We start from the raw sequence: 21,448 nt of genomic DNA, 5'->3' as shown, positions 1-21,448 counted from the left end.
AAGTTGTGTAAGATAACTCCGAATTTCTGTGTATTTATTGACAAAGTATACTATTTGTATTCAGACAGGAGTGAGTTTAGATTTCAGACATCTCTTTCAGCTACTAACCAATTCTGAATCTTAAGTTCCTCATTAGTAGAAATAAAACACTCACCTTACTGGTTTCTTGTGAGGAATAAACCAGGTTAGATGTATATTTGTACCTACCTTGTGCTCAGTGAATGATATAATCTCAATAAATGAAAATATCTTTTCTCCTGCCATTTGTGAGTCCACTTACTTCTAGTCTTTAGTTTCTTGTACATTTATTGAATGAATTATTCTTTATGTCCTCTTAGATATATTAGTTGACCTCTTTGCCCTCTGTTTCCTCACTTACTGAATAAGAAATTGAATCAAATATATCCTAAGTTTTCTTCTATCTCAAAAACACCTTAAAAATAGGGATATAAAGAAGATTGACATTAGAAAAAGGAATATAACTAATGTCCTAGAATAATACATCTCTGGATTTGTATATAAAATCTATCACTAATTGTGAGACTTTGTATCAGTTACTACTTTCACTAAGTATCAGGTCTTCTTAATAAAACAGGTTAAATAACATTGTCTATAAGTTTCACTTGAAAGTTATATGGCAAAATGCCAGGAATCAAGGGCTTGAAGAAGAAGAAGAAGAAGAAGAAGAAGAAGAAGAAGAAGAAGAAGAAGAAGAAGAAGAAGAATCACTATAACATTATGCTAAGATTATAATAATTATGATTAACCATTACCATATCATCATTATTGCTATTTCACTACATTAATTTTAGAATAGAGAGGATTGAAAAATAATTAACTTCACTGTAGGTTTAGCAAAATGATTGCCTAAGCAATATGTGTATTCAAATATCTCAGGAAATGTGAGCAATAAGTGAAACAAGTGTTTCTTCCTTATATTTAATTCAAGACAACATATATTTAAAAACATGTTTAACCTTTATGTATTCAAGAAGAAATTATTAAAAATATAAATTTTTCTGGACACTGGGACAATAGCTGTTGGGGAGAAAATCAGTTCACAAATAATTTATAGTCTAGCATTTGATTAACTGATAATCCTTATCAGTTAAAGTTTACCGTATAACAAAACACTCCATAATTAGTATTTTAAGGCCATCAATGGTTATTAGTTCTGATTGATTTTGTGGGGTGGCTAGGAGATTCTTCTAGTCTATATTTTCTTGGTTGATGTTAGGTGACCTAAAATGAACTTAATCATATGTCTAGAAGTCATATGGAGGTAAAAGATCAATGGGGATGACTTGACCAAAGGTCTTTTCTTATACAGCATGATTGCCATAGACTCCTACACATACTAGTGGTTTCAGGGTTCCCATAAACATCGAGCTAGAGCAAGTCCCATGTACAAGAAATTTGTAAGTTTCTGCTTTTGTCATATTTACAATTGTCCTATTGGCTACAGCGAATCACCAGGGCAAATCAAGAGCCCCTGAGGGGGTAAACTACTCAATCTACTATGTAATATGTTAACATGAGTGGATGTTCTTGTGGAGGACAAGCAGAATGAGCTAAAAGGGACAATGTGAGCACAGAGAACACCTAGAAGCCCAATGACCTGAGGTTGTGTGTGAGAAAAAAAGCTACTTCCTAACAAGGTCACAGCAATATAAAGTCATGAGGAGAGAGTAATGTATCAGTTTGGAAGTTTCCAAAACTGGTGGAGAAGAAGTCAAGAAAATAGGAAATTTTGATAAGGACTGACAATTTATTTCGGGGATTTGGGAGTTGAGAATTAGATCAAATTACATTAAAGACCAAGTGACAAGGGGTAATCTGAGACTTGGGGATTTATTCTGGAGACCAAATAGGAGGAATAAATGTGTAAACTGAAAATTTTTATCTTACAGTAATCTTGCTGAGGAAATATCAAAATGGGATATTGTATTTTTCATAACTGGTTCTACCCAAATAAAATTATTAAAGGACCAAATAAATTGAGTCATTTCAAGTTTGCTACAGTCTTAGTGTTATTGAACCTTACTGTGTGTAGGTCTTTAACATTCTGTGTAGAGTACTAGTTTTTAATCCTTAGTAAGCACAGCCACCATGTATCACATTTCCCCCTCATTGAACTACTCAGTACCTTTCTTTTTGTAGCATGTGTCCACTTGACTAGTAAGTAAACTCAGCTTTGTCTTTTATTTTTTTAAATAGCTCTGAGAATCTTGTTCATCTTTTTTTTAAACTTTTTATCATATTTTATTTTTTAAATTTCCATTTTATATTGACGTATATTTGATTTGGAATGTTGTGTTAGTTTCAGATGTACAGCAAAGTAATTCAGTTATACATTTACACATATGTATTCTTTTTCAGAATCTTTTCCATAAGGGTTATTACCGAATATTGAGTAGAGTTCCCTGTGTTATACAGTAGATCCTCATTATTATCTATCTTATATATAGAAGTGTGTATATGTTAAACCCAACCTCCTAATTTATTCTCCCACCCACCTTTCCCCTTTCGTAACCCTTAGTTTGTTTTCTAAGTCTGTAAGTCTGTTTCTCCTTTGTAAATAAGCTGTTTTGTATCATTTTTTTAGATTCCACATGTAAGTGACATCATGTGATATTTGTCTTTGTCTGACTTACTTCACTTAGTATGAAAATCTCTACGTCCATCCATGTTGCTGCAAATGGCATTACTTCATTCTTTTTTTTTGGGTAAGCAATATCCCATTGTATATATGTAGCACATCTTCTTTTTAAAAATACAATTATTTATTTATGTATTCATTTATTTTTATTTATTTATTTGGATGCACCAGATTTTGGTTGTGGCATGTGGGATCTTCATTGCTGTGTGTGGGATCTTCAGTTGCAGCATGTGCGATCTAGGTCCCTGACCAGGGATTGAACAGAGGCATTGGGAACATGGAGTATTAGCCACTGTATCATCAGGGAAGTCCCTCTACCACATCTTCTTTATCCATTCTTCTGTCAATGGACATTTAGGTTAGAGCCTAATAACATTAATCTGGGTGGTCACAAAAGCAAGTGCTGGTAGTGAACTGGTGAGTGTTGCAGATGAGGGTGGAAAATGGATCATGGGAATGGGGGTGGAAAGGGGATCTCTTGCCAGAAGTATGCAGAGTTCCCCTGAGGATGTGTCATGGCCAGATGGGAATGTCTAGAACATTGAGACCTCTACATCTCATTCCTAACATCCAGAGAACAAAAATAATTTTTAAAGTATTTTTTAAATATATGCTGTTAATATTAATGAAATATTCTGTAGACTCAGATATTTGATGCATAGACAAAGTACAAATTCCCCTAATTTATTAGTCCCTACATTTAGACTTATATTTCTGAATACTCTTACTTTACTTTGATAAACAAATATAGATTAATCATCTATAAATATATCTAAAATTCTTTCAATTTATTTACGTATATGAAATACTATTTATGCTCCATATGAAGAGATTATTTTCAATTTAATAGTTCTATTGTTATTGTTAAGTAATTCTCAAGAATTACCTCTGATTTTAGCACAGTAAAATCTTGGGAACTAGTTCATGTCTATCCTATCCATAAATCCCATGATTTTAAAAGTCTTTATCTTACTTCTGAGCTTTCATATTTTCAGTTAAAGGAGTCCTCATTTGTAGTCTGTTATTTTCCAGAAGGCTCCACATACCCTTGATCAACAGTAGAAAGGTTAAGCTTCAATTTTTAAATCAGGACCTGAAGGAAGCTGATAAGAGACAGCCAAAGTCAGGGATCATTAGTCACTAGCATGCAAGAAAAATTGAGAAAAGTATCAAGAAATCCAGCATTGTAATTTGGGACTTTTTTCCCTTCCGTTTTCTTTCTTCTTCTTTTTATTTTTCTCAAAATTTGAACATAGATTAAGAGAACTAAATGCTAAAAATCTTGAATTACTAAATAAGGTTTATAATAAAAATTTGTCTCTGAAATGTTAGTTTTTCAAAATAGTACAGGATTATTTTACAATGCATTATTAATAGGATTAGTGTTAAAATATTTCTCTTTAGGCATATGACTCACACAAAAACTTAAAAATATGGAATTTTCTTACATTCCTCCTTGTCTTTTTATAACCCTCATATTGCTCCCTTATCTCCATGTCTCAACTTCCAAAAAGCAGATCCTTAATCATCAAACTATATCTAGTATCTGTATAATATTTTTCATACCTGTTTATGATCTGAGGGAAAAAGCTCTAACAAATTGTTTTATAAATATTTCATAAATATTTTGCTTGAAGTAAATGATGGGTAATGAGGGGCTCTGCAACCAGATTTGGATGAGATTTTGTGTTTGGATAAAGAGGAAATAGTGTATGTGTGTGTTTAAGTGTGTGTGAGAGAAAGAGAGGGCATGTATTTATGTGTATATGTTAGAGAAAGGGCAAGTGAAAGCAAATAAAATTTTAAAAGATTTTTCAAAGGAAAAATCACCTATGTTTCTGGAGAATTTAGACAACTGGGAGATTGTGCATGGGAGATTGCTGATGTTAAGGGTATGGACAAGTTCACCCAAGGACAGTGTGTGGAACAGATTGGAAAAATTCAGGAATGATTTTTGTTTACAAATCTCAAAATAAAAAGCTCTAAGTAATAAATCTTAATCTGGACCTACAGACAAAAAACTGCTGTCTGGTACCTAGGAAGATGATTAGCACTACATGTTGATAATATGTAGTATGATTAGCACTACCTGTTAATAATATGATAAAAGTTTCAATCACACAAAATTTTAAAAGAGAATATTTTGACCACTGGTAAGGAATCAAAGAGTATCATTTTCTCTTTGAAATGAAACTCTCTTACTCTTTCTTCAACTTACATATGAAAAGGCTCTGAAATATTCCTAATGATATTTGTTTGTATTCCAATTATTCATTTTATGTTAGTTTTTAACCCATGGAATATGACTTGAGCCATTAAAGCATGTAGGAAATGCTCAGCAATTACTATGGACATTTGTCTCTCCCAATCCTTTTCTTAAATAAAATCTTCATGTTCTTTAACTCATGTATCTCAATAACCCTTTTCTCATTGAGTTATTTTGTATTACCTAGATAACGGCATTATTTTATGAATACAGTAAAATTTGTATATATAAATACCATTGTGAACTTATATAATGTAAATAAACGGAAATTGAAAACAGACAAACTAACACATGATTGCCTTTGAATCTTTGCAAAATATCTTCTCTTAAGTGTAGTAAAATAACCTTTAGTCCTCAAAATGGATAGAAAATTCTTAAACAAGGTTTTAAAAGTATAAGTTTATAAGGCTAAAAATGGGTAGATTTGACTACATCAGAATTAATTATATCTATTGAACAAAGATTTACATAGACAAATTTGACAGATTACAACAGAAAGAAAAAAGACATTTGCAATGTCCAAAACTAACAAGATATTAATATGTAGACTATAAAATGATCACTTACACATCCTCAAAAAGAGTGTAGATGCAGGAAAAAATGGGCAGAGTATGTATATAAGAGTTCAGAGAAAGGGAAGTCTAAATTGCTGACAGTTTTATCAAGAATTGCTTTTTCTCACTAGAGAAGTGCAATGTAAAATTGGAGAAATGAAAAGTAAACAAATTAAACAATATGACAAATTATTTCTCAACATTATATATGTTAGAAAGATTAATAATACTAAGTACTCTTGAGGTTGTGGATAGATGGGAATTCTTAAATGGAAAATGTAAACTATTGAGGTTCTACTGATTCGATCTGACTGAATTTAGTGAAATTATATATTTGTACCTCCTAAGGCCCAGTATTCTACTATTGGATATTTAGCTCAGAAATTTTTCTCACATAGGTCTTTAAAATAACATGTAGAAAGATGTTTACTGTACCATTACCTGTGGCAGCTGGAAGTCAGGAGCAACACCAGACATCAATCATTACATAAATGGATCAAGTGCTGAAAACCTGTAATATTGACTACTTAGCAGTAGTTGGAAGCAAAAATCTAATTATTCATAGATCAACATACATCTCAAAAGTGTTGTTGAGTGATAAAAGCAGGTAACAAGAACAGATTTATAAATCATTAACATTTATGTAAATTTAAACCATATTTCCTCTTTCACAAACACTACATATATATAGTAGGATACAATCATATATAAGGATATATATTAAATATATTAGTGTGGGTACCTATGGAGAATTAGAATGGGAGTAGGGTTTAGAGAAGAAAGAGACAAAAAATACTACAAATAAAATGAAAAAAAACAAAATATGTATCTTTAATGGACCTATGGCATATAATAATATCCTGCAAATAAAGGGATATAATGCACTCAACAGTACTCCACAACATCAAAAACATGAATTATTTTTATAAAGTATTTTTCTTAATAGTTGACTAAATCTTAATAATAAATCATAAAAACAAATTACAAAAATTTTTAAAGTGTATTATAGTTTCTAAGGGACTTAACAAAGGGTATAATATTATATTTTTAATGCAATCATTTGAAAATAGCTTATTTTTATTGTGACTGATCTTTCTCTTTAATATTCAACAATTCATGCAAAAAATAGTGTTTTAAATCATAGTCCATTTAAAGAATTGGATATATTAACAAATGTAACTCCTAACAAATTGTGAATAAAAAATGACTGACCCTTAGATACATATTAACATTTGAGTTAGAACTAGATGAACAATGATGAAAACAATTGTGTGATACCATTCCAATCAAAAGCCAAATGAAATACTTTAACACCCATGTAATTTCTATCTGACTTATTGGAGTATATGATCTCTCATTCTCTCTCTCTGTCTTTTAACAAGGTAATGAAATTCATACACATTCGCTTATGGCTGCAATCAATATTTAGTGTAAATGTTCCTTGTTTGTTTCTAAAACTTCCAAGTATTCACTATAATGAGATTTTAAGTAACTGCCTAAGGCAATGCAGATTTTATCATAAATAAAAAATACACTATGGCAAAAAGAACAGCATATTAACATGCATTGGGCAACTGTTTAATTTTTCTTAACCTGAACAAAGTGTTAGTCTCCACCATTATCACACATTTTGTAGGCAACTTGTGAAATCCTTTTGTGGCTGTGCTTTCTCTCTCTGGTAATTGAGTCTTTGTATTTTCAAGTTAGTTTTTTCTTTCTTTTCCCTCTCCAAGGCATCCTAATAAAGTATCTCCAGTAGATTACACTTCACTAAAGCCCTAAATAACTATTTTCCTGTATGTGTACCAGAGCTAGCATTTAAAAATTTTTGCTAAACACAATTTCAAGATGGTAAAGATAAACCTGAGATCTTGGGCTGCTTTCTTATTTTATTTTTCTTCTTCACTTAAGCAAAGTATAAAGTGAAAGATGTAAGAAGATCATTTATTGATATAGCCCCTAAATCCATACTATTTCATCCTGTTTAACTCCCACTTGCTGGTTTTTCCTGTTTTCTCTTAATAAAGACATCTTCTAAAGCTTTCTCATGACTATGATCTATTTGAAAATTTCAAAATGTATTTTTGTCCAAAGCAGACTGTTCAGATCCTTATGGTACTCAAAGTCTTAATAGTTTATTTCATATTGCTGTGATAGAATATTAAATGGAATTTTTTCTGTGGTTTCAGAGATTCTGAAGCAATCCCAGAGGCAAAGGAGAACTGTAGGTACCAGATCACCTAAGCAGGACATTTAAAGAAGTTGCAGCACTGGTTTTGCATTCCTCTCCACTGCTTATGTTTAGGATATGTAAGCAGAAGCTGGTGTGATGGAAACAACAAAACTAAATATGTTTTACATTCCCCTTTTCCCCTAGTGGGTGCTCCATCTACCCTAAGCAACATGAAAATTGATTAAGAAAAAAACAAATGGAAAGTTCAGTATGTCTCCACTGGATTTGAAGAGTGGTGATGACAGGAAGCTATTTGATAGATCTAAAGGCCAGAGACTGGTTGGAGTAAGGAGAGAGAGCCGCGAATCATCTGGAGTCTATTTCTCATGTTCTGGAGCAGGACCCCCAGAAAGATGGTTGGATTTAGATGATCTTGAAAGAAAATCATGAGGCCTAATGGAGAGAGCCTTTGTGCAGAAGATAAAACTGGAATCCAGGAGCTAGGAGGATGCTGTGATGTAAATCAGGAATTGGGAGGAACAGATAAACACCTAAGAGGTCAGCATTTGGGCACCTGTTACAATGAAATTGATAGTGGGTACAACTGTAGCAGTCTCCTCTTTTCCTGGTACAAGCCTTGTAGTAACCAGGGACAGTGTGGTTAATGCATAAGAGGTCAAAGAGAAAGGGGAAAGGAAAACAAACACACTTGGCTTCCCCAACTGTTGATTCCAAAGATAAATTAGATGAAATCTGGAGTAAAAGAGGCAGGATTTTTTTTTTTTTTTTTTACAATGTGAATTTAAGATTTGATATCAGATGTGATTACATTTTTCAGACCTGTGAATATTTTGGTGCTCTGCCAGAGACTGATTGGAACAGCTATGGCATCTATCTGCTATCTTCTCTACACCTAAAGAGAAATTAGGTGACACATAAAATTCTATCAATCTGCTTCCTCTCCTATGTCTCCCCCCATGAGTGATCAATTAGAGTACAGTATTATTTTCTCTCTCAACTCCTTTTGACTTCCACCTTTTACTTAGTTCCATACATATTTAAGCGCACTACAGAAATTTATGTAGAGGTTTATGTATTGAGTCTTTCAAAGTTTAGTATTTTTATTGAAGTATAGTGAACTTACATTATATTAGAAATTTAAAAACTTATGCTCATGAATTTTTCTTACATTGGGCAGTATCATCTTTTCTCTGAGACAATGATTGCCACAGACTAAATTGAGAGTGAAATTCATGGAAAACAAATGGTGGAAGAAAATGTGGAAGAAAATCAGCATTGGATAATATCTCAAAATGCTTTTAGATTGTGGTAGAGAGCTGTCTTTCATGAATCTCAATACCTCTTCTCCTCTACTTATATATTGCAATAGCATTTTATGCTGGGATTATGTTTGCTAAGCTAAATAATTCATTTCCCAGCCCCCTTTCAACCAAACTAGCCAAATAAAAGTTCTGTCAATGGAGATGTATAAAATGATAAATTCCCCTGGCTGGTCAAGTGCTTAAAGGGAAGCAATGTGCTTCTCCTGTCTCTTATTTTCCCATGTTGTGGCCTGGAAAATGGACACAGTGGCAAGCCATCTCATACTCCCTGGATGAGGGCAATGTGCTATGTCTGAAAGAAGGAGTTGCCTTGTCAGCCCTGCATTGCTTAAGCTCAGACGGCCACATCAGAGAGTTGCAAATTTATATGTTATTTAGGTGAACTGTTATTTTGGACATTCTAGCCAACTCAGCCACCAAAAACATGATGACTTTTGTTATCTTGCAAGTAGGAAGATACTGTTAAATATTCTGGATCAAAATTTGCACACTCAATTCCATTTTCAAATTATTATTTATATTGAATTAACTTTATACATGGCTGTTATTAATTTTATATAGATCCTTAATAGAGTCAAATTTAGAAGGTAATATATTTTAATACTGTTATAATTTAACATTAAGAAAGTGACAAAATGGAGAGAGGAGATTGAGATGGCAGAATGGGAAGATGCAGATCTCACCTCCCCCCACAACCCATCAAAAATGCATCTACATATGAAACAACACTCACTGAAAACTAACTGGAGACTGGCAGAATAACTACTATACAACCAAGAATGTAAGAACAATCCACATAGAATGGAATAAGAAGGGAAGAGAAGTGATCAGTTTGGGACCTGTACCCCTGGGAGGGGGTTCAGAAGAGAAGGGAAATCATACAGTGGAGATCTTCCCTGGGAAGTGAGCAATTTGAGCCTCATATTAGGTGATGCAGCCCTGGGGTCCAACATTTGGGAAATGAGTCAACTTTGTTGGTTGGAGAGCTGGTGGGACTAGTACGAGGGCTGTGGGAAGCCTGGACTCTGCTGTAGAGTGGAACACACATGCTTTCTTTCTCCCAAAATAAGATGGAGAGGGCAGATTAAAACTGCACAGGTTGCTGGCTGGTATTCTGCTACTTCCCCAGCACATGTCCCAGCATGAGCTGAGAGACCTCTCTGGCCCAGCTTACTTCACACTGGGGTAACAGCTTCTGAGGCTAAGGGAGGAACTCTGCTATGGGACATAAAGAAGAATGAGACCTAAAATGGCATCTAAGTGGCGGTGGGGGTAGGGGTATGGGACAGCCATTACTGGCACTTATACAAGCAACACACCAGAAGGAATACTGATTCCTCTCTGTGGCCAGACCACCACAGTCCACACCTCCACCCATTCCAAGCACCTACACTGTCCCTGCCTGCCCAGCAGCACATTTCCACACTACGGCAAGGACAGCAGAAGCTGAGGGGAGAGCTCAACAATGAGGAATAAAGGACTCAGAGAAAAAATGGTGTCTGAACAGAGTGGAGGCAGCTATTCCTGGTACTTTACACAGGCAGCACATCAAAAGAACTCTGGATCTTTGACTCAGTTCAACCACCAGATCCCACAGCCCAATACATGGTGAGCACTCACACCAGCCCCTCTTGTCCCAGCACTACTTCCCTTTGGCAAGGATGTCAGTGCTGTGAAGGGGAGAGCACACACTTCAAGGTAGTGGAGGCAGCTTGGACCCAACACTCAGGGCTCTCATTCCAGCAACTTGTGACCCAACCCCAGCCTGATAGGGTATTTATGGTAAGTGAGTAGAGAAGAAGCCCTAGCTTAGACTTAGCTCTGGCTCTAGCCACCCCATCAACATCCGCACCTCCTACAAAGGTGATAGCTTCAAGTAAAGGTGTGATTTGTGTTCACTTCAATCCTAGCTCTCCCACTAAAGCCACTGGTCACACACAGACTCTATAGGGATACTGCTATGCAAGGGCATGCCTTCAAGACTGCAAAACAACTGTTTCACCTAGTTTCATAGAGACAAAGAAAGTTAAACAAAATGAGAATACAGAGAAATATGTATCAATTGAAAGAACAAGAGAAAACTCTTAAAAAAAAGTAAATAAACAATTTACCATATAAAGATTTAAAAGCATTAGTAACAAGATACTAACTTAATTAGGGGAAAATAAATGAACACAGTTTTCAATTTTAAAAAGGAATGAGACAATATTAAAAAAGAACCAGTCAGAACTGAAGTATAAAATTAGTGAAGTGAAAAACACACTACAAGGAACTAATAGCAGACTAGGTGATACAAAAGAAAGCATAAGCGATCTGAAAGAAATTATAATGGAAATCACCCAATCAGAATAACAGAAAGATTTTTTTTTTTTTTTATTAAAGAGAATAGTTTAAGGGGTCTCTAGGACAACATCAAGTGTACGAACATTTACACTATACTGGGCCTCAGAAGAAGAGAGAAAAAGGTGGGTCAAAATGTATTTGGTGAAATTATAGGAGAAAAGTTCCCCAAACTTAAGAAAAAAACAGATATCCAGGCAAAGAGAGCACAGAATGTTCCAAAAAAGAGCTCAAACAGACCCACACCAAGACATATAATTAAAATGGCAAAAGTTAAAGAAAAAAATTCTAAAGGCAGCAAGAGAAAAGCAGAGTCATATACAAGGGAAACCCCATAAGGTTATCAGATGATTTTTCTGCAGAAACTTTGCAGGTGATAAGGGAGTGGCATGACATATACAAAGTGCTTGAAAAGGAAAATCCTGCAACCCAGGATACTCTACCCAGCAAGATTATGATTTAGAATTGAAGGAGAGAGAAAGAAAAAACAAAAAAATTCATCAATACTAAACCTATCCTAAAAGAAATGTTAAAAGGTTTTCTGTAAGTAGAAAAGACTATAACAATAATTAAGAATCCATTGGAAAGGAAAAATCCCACTATGAAAAGCAAATATATAGTAAAGGCTGAGTATCAATTAGTTAGAAAGCTAGTAGAAGAAAGTCTATAACAAAAGACAAGGAAGGAAATTATATAATGATAGAGGGTTCAATATAAGGATACTAAAATTCTAAACATATACACCTAATAAGGGAGCAACCAAATTGCAAATCAAATATTAACAGACATAAAGGGAGAAATTGACAATAATACAATGATAGCAGGCGATTTCAACACCCACTTATATTAATGGACAGATCATCCAGAGAGAAAATTAATAAAGAAGTAGCTGTCTGAAATAATAAAAAATAGTCCAGTTGGACATAGTATATATTTAAGGACATTCCATTCCAAACAAAAGAATACACATTCTTTTCAAGTGCACATGAAAAGTTCTCCAAGGTAGATCACACGCTAGGTGACAAAACAAGTCTCAACAAATTTAAGACAATAAGGATTATATCAAGCATTTCTTCCAACCACAATGATATGAAACTAGAAATCAATTACAGGAAGAAAAATAGGAAAAGCACAAAAACCTGGAGACTAAACAACATGCACTAAAATACAATGGATCAAGGAAGAAATCAAAGAGGAGATCAGAAAAGACCTGGGAACAAATGAAAATGGAAACAGCTCTCTAAAAACTGTGGGATGCAACAAAACTGTTCCAAGAGGGAAGTTATAGTGAAACAGACCCACCTCAAAAAAGCAGGAAAATCTCAGATAAACAACATAACCTACAATCTAAATGAATGCTAAAAAAAAAAAAAAAAAAAGAAAGAAAAGCAAAACAAAACAACAGCAACAACAACAAAGTCCAAAGTCACCAGAAGGAAAAAAAAAAAAAAAAAAAAAAAACAGAAAGGAAATAAGTAAAAGAGCCCCCCCCCCAAAAAAGAAAATAAAATCAATGAAACCACACCTCATTGTTTGAAAAGATAAACAGTATCAATAAACTTTTAGCCAAGATCATAAAAAGAAACGAGAGAGGAGTAAAACAAACAGTATAAGAAATCAAAGAGGAGTGATAACAAAAAGTTAAAAGAGAATACCATAAAGAGTTATAGGCCAACAAATTGGATAACCTAGAAAAAATGGAGTAGTTTCTAAAAACATGCAAAATTCCAAGACTGAATCAGGAAGAAATAGACAATCTGAACAAAAAAATCAATAGTGTTGAAATTGAGTTTGTAATTTAAAAACTCCCCAGAAATAAAAGTCCAGGACTGGATGCCTTCACAAGAGAATTCTACCAAACATATGAAGAGCTAATGTCTATCACTCCCAAAATATTCTGAAAAACTGAAGACAATAGATTACTAACAATACATTCCATGAGGGAACTACTAACCTGACACCAAAACCAGACAAAGACATTACAAAAAAAATAAAGAAAATTATAGGCTGATATTTTTGATGAATATAGATGCAAAAATCCTCCACAAAATTTTAGCAAACTAAAATCAACAATATATAAACAGGATCACATACCATGATCAAGTGAGATTTATTCCAGGTATGCAAGAATGATGCAATATTCACAAATCAAAGGATGAAAATCACATGACCATCTCAACAGTTGCAGAACAAAGTATTAGATAAAATTCAACATCCATTCATGATAAACACTCTCATCAAAGTTAGTATAAAGGGAATATATCTCAGCATAATAAAGAGCATTTATGACAACCTACGGCTAACATCAAACTCAAAAGCTGAAAGCTTTTCATCTAAAATCAGTAACAAGAAAAGGATGCCCACTCTCACCACTTTTGTTTAAAGTAATATTCAACATCCTAGCCACAGCAATAAGACTAGAAAAAGAAATATTAGAAAGAAAGAGGTAAATTTGTTACTTTTTGCAGATAACATGATACTATATATAAGAAACCCTAAAGTCTTCATCAAAAAATCATTGGGAGTAAAAATTGAATTCAGTAGAATTACAGGATATGACAATAGTATATGGAAATCTCTTAATTTTCTATACACTAATAATGCACTATCAGAAAGAACAAGTGAGAAAATCACATCAAAAAGAATAAATCAAGATTTGAAACATTCTAAATGTCCATCAATAAATGAATGGATATAAAGTTGTGATTATACATGCATACACAGTGGAATATTACTCAGCCTTAAAGAATGAAATCTGCCATTTGCAACAACATGGATGATCCTGGAAGGTATTATGTTTACTGAAATAACTCAGACAGGAAGAAATAAATATGCTATGTTATCACATATATATGGATTCTTAAAAATAAAGCAAGCAAGTTTATGTAACAAAATAGAAACACACTCACAGATAGAACAAATTAGTGGTTACAAGTGGGGAGAGGGAAGAGGGAGAGGCACATTAGGATATGGGATTAAGAGATACAAATTACTATGTTAAAATAAATGAGCAAAAAGGATGTGTTGTACAACATAAGGAAATATAGCCATTGTTTTTTAATAACTTTAAATGGATATATTCTCTAAAAATACTGAATCACTACACTGTACACCTGAAACTGATATAGTATTGTAAATCAACTCTACTTCAATTTAAAATAAAACTGACATTCCAAATTGAAAAATAAGCTTTCAAAATTGAAAGGAACTTGTGTTTTTAACTTATTAAATTTTAATTAGCCCTCTTATCTTTAAACTAGTATATAATTATAAAAGGACTAAATAATTAAAACTTTTAGTAGCAAGAAAAGAGTCATATATATCTGAGAACATCACGAAGGCCTAAATAAAAAATGCAAGGGAATGAAATGAAAATATACTTAAAGAAAAAAAGAATTCATAAAGATGTTTGTTTACTATAAGAATACAGAAAAAACAACCGTTTTCTATACTCCAATAGTAATCCATTTGGAAATCTAATAGACAAAATTTTATGCAAGTAAAAAAAAAAAGAAAATTTTAAAATATATTAAATAAAAAGAAGATGAAAATAGCATATGAGGACCAAAAAAAGATGGTGGAGGAGTAAGACATGGAGATCACCTTCCTCCCCACAAATACATCAGGAATACATCTACTTGTGGAAAAGCTCCTAGGGGACATCTTCTGAATGTTGACAGGGGGCCTTGGACCTCCAGAAAGGCAAGAAAATCCCCACATAACTGGGTAGTGTGAAAGAAAAAGTGGAGAAAAAGAGACAAAGGAATCCTGAGGAAACGTGTCCCTCTGGGAGGGAGCTTTGAAGGGTGGAAAGCTTCCACACACTGGGAAGCCCCCTCACTGGTGGGGATGGACAGGTGCTGCTTCAGAGCCCCTAGAGGAGAGAGCAGAAACAGGTGTGTGGAGGACAGAGTAGAAAGATTCCCACACCGAGGATTCAGGCAGCACTTCCCAGTCAGAGAAGCTCACCCGCAGTTCCAGATGGGGGCTGGGCACTGAGGCTTGGGCTTCAGAGAACAGACACCAGGGAAAGAAATGGCGCTGGCTCTGAGAAAACAGCCTGGGGGGAAAGTGCACTACAGTTAGCTGGGAGAGAGTTTGGGGGAGAGCCTGGGCCTGACAAAGAGGCAGGAGACCTTTGTTTCAGGGTGCTCCAGAGGAGCTTGCTGCTCTGCGAACTTACAGGCTGCAGAGTAGTGCCTATAAAAGCACCACTTGTGACTCATGGCTGCTAAATCAAAACACAGACAGAGCCTGCCACTGCGCTGCACCCGCCATCACTGCCAAGGGTCCTGTTTGCAAGGCAGGTCATTGGCCACACCCTCCCTGCAGCAGGTGCAGCCCACCAGCCCTGGGGGTCCTGCATTTGGGACCATCTTCCCTGGGAGAGCACATGGCACACCTCAGGCTGATGCCAACCTCTGCTGCTGCAAGCACTCCTGCAAATTGCAATTAGACTGCCATATGCATCCCTTCCACCGACCTAAATTTGCAGGTGAGCCCCAATGACCCTATTTCAGCCCTCTTGCCTGGGCAGGGAACCAACTCCTGAGAGCAGCCCACATGCAAAGAAGGGACCAAAACCAAAACTGATCTCCAAGGACTGTAGGACCAAAGAAGAGAAAGGGAAACAGCCACAGAAGGCAGAAATGTAATACCCACAATAGGCTTGATAGACTGTGCAACTGTGGATCACCTGAATAGATGAATATTTCTACAAGAGAAGCTGTAGACTTAGGCGGCAACTATGGACTGTGGGGACAAATAAACACAGGACTCATACCGGATTACAGTTTGAGCTCTCCATAGTCCTCCCCATAGCAGGTGCAGAGACCTATCTAGGTTTTAGGTATTTGTTAGTTTAATCTTTAGTGTATATATTTGTAGGTGGGTTTGTTTATGGGTTTGATTACTCCATTCTTTGTTTTCCCTCTTTCTCTTTTCTTTGTTTTCTCTTTTCCTTCTCTTTCATTCTCTCTTTGCAGTGGAAGTATGTACATCTCCTTGTGTGATTTTGACTGTTTAGAGTTGCTTTTGCCACCTGTCTTGGGAGTTTGTCTGTCCTTTCCCTTTCTTCCTTTTTTTTCTTTTCTCTTCTTCTACCTCTTTCTCTCTGTTCTGTGCAGCTTCAAGGGGCTTGGTGCCCTGGCCAGGGGTCAGACCTGGACCTCTGAGGCAGCAGAGCTGAGTCCAGAATGTTGGACCACCCGAGAATTCCTGACTCCATGGAATATTAATCAGCAAGTGCTCTTCCAGAGGTCTCAACCTCAAAATTAAGGTCCAAATCCAACCAAAGGCCAACAAGCTCCAGTGCTGGACACCTCATGCCAAACAACTAGCAAGACAGGAACATAATCCCACCCATTAGCAGACAGAGCCTATAGTTATACTAAGCCCACAGACACACCCAAACACATCAACAGACATGGCCTTGCACATCAGAAGGATAAGATCCAGCTCCACACACAAGAACACAGGCACCAGTCCTCCCCCCACACACAAAAAGCCTACACACCCCACTGGACCAGCCTATCCTCTAGAGACAGACAATGGAGTTAAGAAGAACTACAACAAAGCAGCCTAAAGAAAATATACCCCCCAAACAGTAAATTAAACAAAATGAGAAAATAGAGGAAGATGCAGCTGATGAAGGAACAAGGTAAAACCCCACAAGACCAGGCAAATGAAGATGAGATAGACAGTCTACCTGGAAAAGAATTCAGAATAATGATAGTAAATGTGATCTAAGATTTCAGGAATAGTATTAAGGCACAGATAAAGCAAATGAAAGAAATGTTTAACATGGAGCTGGAAGAACTAGAGCAAACACACAATGATGAACAACAAAATAACTGAACTTAAAAATACTCTGGAAGGAATGCAGAGCAGAATAACTGAGACAGAAGAACGGATAAGTTACTTGGAAGATAGAATGGTAGAAATAACTGAAAAGGAGCAGAATAAAGAAAAAAAGAATGAAAAGAATTGAGAACAGTCTCAAAGACCTCTGGGGCAACATTAAACATACCAACATTCGAATTATAGGGGTCTCAGAAGAAGAAGAGAAAAGGAAAGGGTATGAGAAAATATTTGAAGAGATTATAAGGAAAAGCTTCCCCAACATGGGAAAGGAAATAATAAATCAAGTGTAAGGAGTGCAGAGAGTCCCACACAGAATAAACACAAGGAGAAACACATTAAGGCACATATTAATCAAACTAATTAAAATTAAACACAAATAACAGATATTAAAAGCAGCATGAGAAAGGCAACAAATAACATATAAGGAAACACCCATAAGGATAACAGCTGATGTCTCTGCAGAAACTCTGCAGGCCAGAAGGGGGTGGCAGGATACACTTAAAATCTTGAAAGAAAAAATACAGCCAAGAATGCTCTACCCAGCAAGAATCTCACTCAGATTCAGCGCAGAAATCAAAAGCTTTCCAGACAAACTAAAGTTAAGAGAATTCAGCACCACCAAACCACCCTTACAACAATTGCTAAGGGAAGTTTCTAGGAAGGAAACACAAGAGAAGGAAAAGACTGACAAGAACAACCCAAAACAATTAAGAAAATGGTAATAGGAACATACATGTCAATAATTACCTTAAATGTAAATGGATTAATTGCTCCAACCAAAAGACACAGACTGGCTGAATGGATACAAAAACAAGACCTTTATATATGCTGTCTACAAGAATCCCACTTCAGACCTAGGGACACATACAGACTGAAAGTAAGGGGATGGAAAAAGATATTCCATGCAAATGGAAGTCAAAAGAAAGCTGGAGTAGTGATACTCATATCAGAAAAATTAGACCTTAAAGTAAAGCTGGGATGAAGTGAGAGAGTAGCATATATATATATATATATATATATATATATATATATATATATATATATATAAACATACACTACCTACTGTAAAATAGATAGCCAGTGGGAAGTTGCTGTATAAAAAAGAGAGATCAAATCAATGATGGGTGATGTCTTAGAGGGCCAGGACAGAGAAGGTGGGAGGGAGATGTGGGAGGGAGGGGATATAGGGATATATGTATAAATACAGCTGATTCACTTTGGTGTACCTCAAAAGCTGGTACAAGAGTGTAAAGCAATTATATTCCAATAAAGAGCTTAAAAAAATGAAAGACTCTTACAAAAGATAAGGAAGAACACTACATAATGATCAAGAGATTGATCCAAGAAGAAGATATAATAACTGAAAATATCTATGCACCCAACATAGAAGCACGTCAATACATAAGGCAAATGCTAACAGCCATAAAAGGGGAAATCGACAGTAATACAATAATAGTAGAAGACTTTAACACCCCACTGACATCAATGGACAGATCATCCAAACAGAAAATCAATAAGGAAACAAGCTTTAAATGACACATTATACCAGATGGACTTAGTGGATATTCATAGAACATTCCATCCAAAAACTACAGAAGACACTTTCTTCTCAAGTGCACATGGAACATTCTCCAGGATAGATCACATATTGGGTCACAAATCAAGACTTGGAAAATTCATGAAAATTGAAAATGTATCAAGCATTTTCTCCGACCACAATGTCATGAGACTAGGCATGAATTACAGGAAAAAAAAAAAAACTGTAAAAAATACAAACACATGGAGGCTACACAACATGCTATTGAACAACCAAGAAATCACTAAAGAAATCAAAGAAGGAATAAAAAAAATACCTAGAAACAGTGACAATGAAAACATGATGACCCAAAACCTATGGGACTCAACAAAACTAGTTCTAAGAGGGAAGTTTATAGTAATGCAATCCTACCTCAAGAAAGAAGAAAAATCTCAAGCAAACAATGTAAGCTTACACTGAGAGCAATTAGAGAAACAAGAACAAAAAAACCCAAGTGTGAGAAGGAAAGAAATTATAAAGATCAAATCAGAAATAAATGAAAGAGAAATGAAGGAAACAATAGCAAAGATCAATAAAACTAAACCTGGTTCTTTGAGAAGATAAACAAAATTGATAAATCATTAGCCAGACTCATCAAGAAAACAGGGAGAAGGCACAAATCCACAGAATTAGGAATGAAAAAGGAGAAGCAACAACTGACATTGCAGAAACACAAAAGACCATGAGAGACTGCTACAAACAACTATATGCCAATAAAATGGAAAACCTGGAAGAAATGGATAAATTCTTAGAAAAGTACAATCTTCCAAGTCTGAACCAGGAAGAAATAGAAAATATGAACAGACTAATTGCAAGCACTGAAGTTGAGACTGTGATTAAAAATCTCCCAAAAAACAAAAGTCCAGGGCCAGATGGATTCATAGGCAAATTCTATCAAGCATTTAGAGAAGAGGTAACATCTATCCTTCTCAAACTCTTATAAAATATAGCAGAAGGAGGAACACTCTCAAACTCATTCTACGAGGCCACAATCATCCTGATACCAAAACCAAACAAAGATTCATGAAAAAAGAAAATTACAGGCCAATATCACTGATGAATTTAGATGCAAAAATCCTCAACAAAATACTAGCAAACAGAATCCAACAGCACATTAAAAAGATCATAGACCATGATCAAGAGCAGTTGATCCCTGGAGTGCAAGGATTCTTCAATATATGCAAATCAATCAATGTGATATATCATATTAACAAATTGAAGAATAAAAACCATATGATTATCTCAACAGATGCAGAAAAAGCTTTTGGCAAAATTCAACATCCATTTATGATAAAAACTCTTCAGAAAGTGGTCATAGAAGGAAATTACTTCAACATAATAAAAGCCATATATCACAAACCATCATTCTAAATGGTGAAAAACTGAAAGCATTCCCTTTAAGAGCAGGAACAAGACAAGGGTGCCCACTCTCCTGACTATTATTCAACATAGTTTTGGAAATTTTAGCCACAGCTATTAGAGAAGAAAATGAAATAAAAGGAATCCAAATTGAAAAAATAGTAAAATTGTTGCTCTTTGCAGATGACTTGATGTTATACATAGAAAACCTTAAAGAAACTACCCAAAAACTGTTAGCACTAATTGATGAATTTAGTAAGTAGCAGGATACAAAATTAATGTACATAAATCTCCTGCATTCCTAAAAATGAACGAGCAGAAAGGGAAATTAAGGAACACTCACATTTACCATTGCAACTAAAAGAATAGAATACCCAGGAATAAACCTGCCTAAGCAGGCAAAAGACTTGTATGCAGAAAATTATGACACTGATGAAAGAAATCAAAGATGATACAAACAGATGGAGGGACATACCATGTTCTTGGATTGGAAGAATCAATATTGTGAAAATGTCTGTACTATCCAAAACAATTTACAGATTCAAAACAATCCCTATCAAATTACCAATGACATTTTTCACAGAACCAGAATAAAAAAATTTATGATTTGTATGAGAACACAAAAGACCCTGAATAGCCAAAGAAATCTTGAGAAGGAAAGATGGAGCTGGAGGAATCAGGCTCCCTGACTTCAAACTATACAGCAAGGCTACAGTGATCAAGACAGTATGGTATTGGCACAAAAACAGAAATATAGATCAATGGAATAGAAAAGAGAGCCCACAGATAAACCCACACATATATGGGTATTTTATCTTTGACAAAGGAGGCAAAAATATACAATGGAAAAAAGTCAGCCACTTCAATAAGTGGTTCTGGGAAAATTGGACAGCTAGTGTATAAGAATGAAGTTAGAACACTTCCTAACAACATACACAAAAACAAACTCAAAATGGATTAAAAACCTCAATGTAAGGCTAGACACTATAAATCTCTTAGAGCAAAACATAGGCAGAACACTCTATGACATAATATCAAAGAAAGATCCTTTCTGACCTACCTCCTAGAATAATGAAAATAAAATCAGGAATAAATAAATGGGACCTAAAGAAACTTAAAATCTTTTGCACAGCAAAAAAACCACAAAGAAGATAAGAAGACAATCTTCAGAATGGGAGAAAATATTTGCCAATGAAGCAATGGACAAATTATTAATCTCAAAAATATACAAGCAGCTCATGCAGCTTAATACCAAAAAAGCATATAACCCAATCCAAAAAAGGGCAGAAGACCTAAATAGACATTTCTTCAGAGAA

The sequence above is a fragment of the Hippopotamus amphibius genome, chromosome 5 (assembly GCF_030028045.1).
Source record: "Hippopotamus amphibius kiboko isolate mHipAmp2 chromosome 5, mHipAmp2.hap2, whole genome shotgun sequence".
NCBI classification, from domain to species: domain Eukaryota; kingdom Metazoa; phylum Chordata; class Mammalia; order Artiodactyla; family Hippopotamidae; genus Hippopotamus; species Hippopotamus amphibius.
This window is presented reverse-complemented; position numbering follows the sequence as displayed.